This window comes from Corella eumyota, unplaced genomic scaffold, assembly GCF_963082875.1.
Source record: "Corella eumyota unplaced genomic scaffold, kaCorEumy4.1 scaffold_262, whole genome shotgun sequence".
Taxonomy (NCBI): domain Eukaryota; kingdom Metazoa; phylum Chordata; class Ascidiacea; order Phlebobranchia; family Corellidae; genus Corella; species Corella eumyota.
Genome location: NW_027658324.1, coordinates 12501 through 15261, shown reverse-complemented (window position 1 = coordinate 15261; position 2761 = coordinate 12501). Strand labels below are relative to the sequence as shown.

The window sequence follows — 2761 nt, the reverse complement described above, 5'->3', positions numbered from 1 at the left end:
GAAGACGTCGTTGTGGCGAAATGAGCAAATTGGCGATGCGGTTGTCGGTTGAAGGTATTTGGTGACAAAACGATGTGGTGTCGTGCAGGCGATGTGCGCTTTTGGGCAGACTTGATGCTGACCCGCGAAGGCGTCGTAGCTAGCAGCGAGGCTCTGAACGTTGGACGGAAAAAATTAAGTAGCAAATACGAGTTTGTGTTTCGGCGCGCGACCACGGCCTCGGGCCGTAGTTGCGGTGGCCGGTGCGCACGCAAGTGATAGTTTTCTCGGTTCGCTTTTGTTGGGCGTTCCTGGTGTTGTATGCAAACGCAGCCCGCGCGCGGCTTCGCCCGAAAGGGCGTCTGGCCGGTGTCGACGGCGTCCAGATCGCGGCTTACGCCGGGTTTGAGGAGCTAAGCAAAAATAGTGATTGAGTAATACAGTGCGATACCGCGACGGGGAAAGCGAAAGACTCCGTTCGCGTATTTTGTCGGCCGATAGTTACCTGGTTGATCCTGCCAGTAGTCATATGCTTGTCTCAAAGATTAAGCCATGCATGTCTCAGTACGAACTTGCGTACGGTAAAACTGCGAATGGCTCATTAAATCAGTCGTGATTCATTTGATCGTAAATTTTACTTGGATAACTGTGGTAATTCTAGAGCTAATACATGCAAAAAGCGCCGACCTTGCGGGAGGCGCGCCTTTATCATATCAAAAACCTGCCGGGCTTCGGCTCGTCTTGTTGGCGACTCGGGATAACTTTGCTGATCGCACGGTCTTGCACCGGCGACGGATCATTCAAGTGTCTGCCCTATCAACTTTCGTCGGTACGGTATCTGCCTACCGAGGTTCTTACGGGTAACGGGGAATCAGGGTTCGATTCCGGAGAGGGAGCCTGAGAAACGGCTACCACATCCAAGGAAGGCAGCAGGCGCGCAAATTACCCATTCCCGACGCGGGGAGGTAGTGACGAAAAATAACGATACAGGACTCTAACGAGGCCCTGTAATTGGAATGAGTACACTGTAAAAATTTTAACGAGTATCCATTGGAGGGCAAGTCTGGTGCCAGCAGCCGCGGTAATTCCAGCTCCAAAAGTGTATATTTAAGTTGTTGCGGTTAAAAAGCTCGTAGTTGGATTTTGGGCGCAGGCGTTCGGTCCGTCGCAAGGCGTGCACTGTTCGTTCTGGCTTTACCTCCGGTTTTCCGTCGGTGCTCTTGACTGAGTGTCGGCGGCGGCCGGGACGTTTACCTTGAAAAAATTAGAGTGTTCAAAGCAGGCGCTTCGCCTGGATAGTGTTGCATGGAATAATGAAATAGGACCTCGGTTCTTTTTTGTTGGTTTTCGGAGCGCGAGGTAATGATTAAGAGGGACGGACGGGGGCATTCGTACTGTGCCGTTAGAGGTGAAATTCTTGGATCGGCGCAAGACGAACGACTGCGAAAGCATTTGCCAAGAATGTTTTCTTTAATCAAGAGCGAAAGTCAGAGGTTCGAAGACGATCAGATACCGTCCTAGTTCTGACTATAAACGATGCCAACTAGCGATCGGGGGGCGTTATTTTGACGACCTCTCCGGCAGCTTGCGGGAAACCAAAGTCTTTGGGTTCCGGGGGAAGTATGGTTGCAAAGCTGAAACTTAAAGGAATTGACGGAAGGGCACCACCAGGAGTGGAGCCTGCGGCTTAATTTGACTCAACACGGGAAATCTCACCCGGCCCGGACACAGCGAGGATTGACAGATTGAGAGCTCTTTCATGATTCTGTGGGTGGTGGTGCATGGCCGTTCTTAGTTGGTGGAGCGATTTGTCTGGTTAATTCCGATAACGAACGAGACTCTGGCTTGCTAAATAGTTACGCGGCCTTCCCGGCCGGCGTTTAACTTCTTAGAGGGACTAGTGGCGTTTAGCCACACGAGATTGAGCAATAACAGGTCTGTGATGCCCTTAGATGTTCGGGGCCGCACGCGCGCTACACTGACCGGATCAACGTGTGTTCGCCTTGGCCGAAAGGTCTGGGTAACCCGATGAACCCCGGTCGTGCTAGGGATAGAGAATTGAAATTATTTCGCTTGAACGAGGAATTCCCAGTAAGCGCGAGTCATTAGCTCGCGTTGATTACGTCCCTGCCCTTTGTACACACCGCCCGTCGCTACTACCGATTGAATGGTTTAGTGAGGTCCTCCGATTGGGCCCGGGCTCGACTGGCGACGGTTGGGTCTTGGCCCGAAAAGACGATCTAACTTGATTACTTAGAGGAAGTAAAAGTCGTAACAAGGTTTCCGTAGGTGAACCTGCGGAAGGATCATTAGCGCGAGAAAAAAAATCGAAGAGCGAAAGAGCAAACACCGGGACGGCGACGTGCCTCGGCGCGTCCGCCGCCCCGCGATCAGGAACTTGTTTTGTCGGCGTCGAGTGCCCGAAGGCTTCATGCGGTGCGCGGGCTTGTCGCACTATTTGTTGCGACCGCGACCCGCTCGGCGTCACGCGATTTTTTCAGCCGGATGGCGAATCGAGGTTAGGAATCGAAGAGCGAAAAGCAAACAAACAAACGATGGCTCTTGGCGGTGGACCACTCGGCTCGCGAGTCGATGAAGGACGCAGCAAGCTGCGTGATTTAATGTGAATTGCAGAACACATTGAGCATTGACGATCTGAACGCGTATTGCGGCCTCGGGTTCATCCCGGGACCGCGTCCGTCTCAGGGTCGCAGAAACGACAACGGCCGGCGGGATCGGCTCCGCGACGGCTCGGCTCGCGTGCGTATGCCCGGCGACGGGC

The 2761-nt window shown here is 53.3% G+C and overlaps 2 non-coding genes across 2 annotated transcripts; both read left to right on the top strand.

Moving 5' to 3' along the window:
• The first annotated feature begins 481 nt into the window (after positions 1–481).
• On the top strand, positions 482–2291 carry LOC145763118 (small subunit ribosomal RNA). Its single transcript, XR_014288262.1, has one exon. It is a non-coding gene; the product is annotated as a small subunit ribosomal RNA (ribosomal RNA).
• Positions 2292–2536: 245 nt separating this feature from the next.
• On the top strand, positions 2537–2690 carry LOC145763117 (5.8S ribosomal RNA). Its single transcript, XR_014288261.1, has one exon. It is a non-coding gene; the product is annotated as a 5.8S ribosomal RNA (ribosomal RNA).
• Positions 2691–2761: the final 71 nt, after the last annotated feature.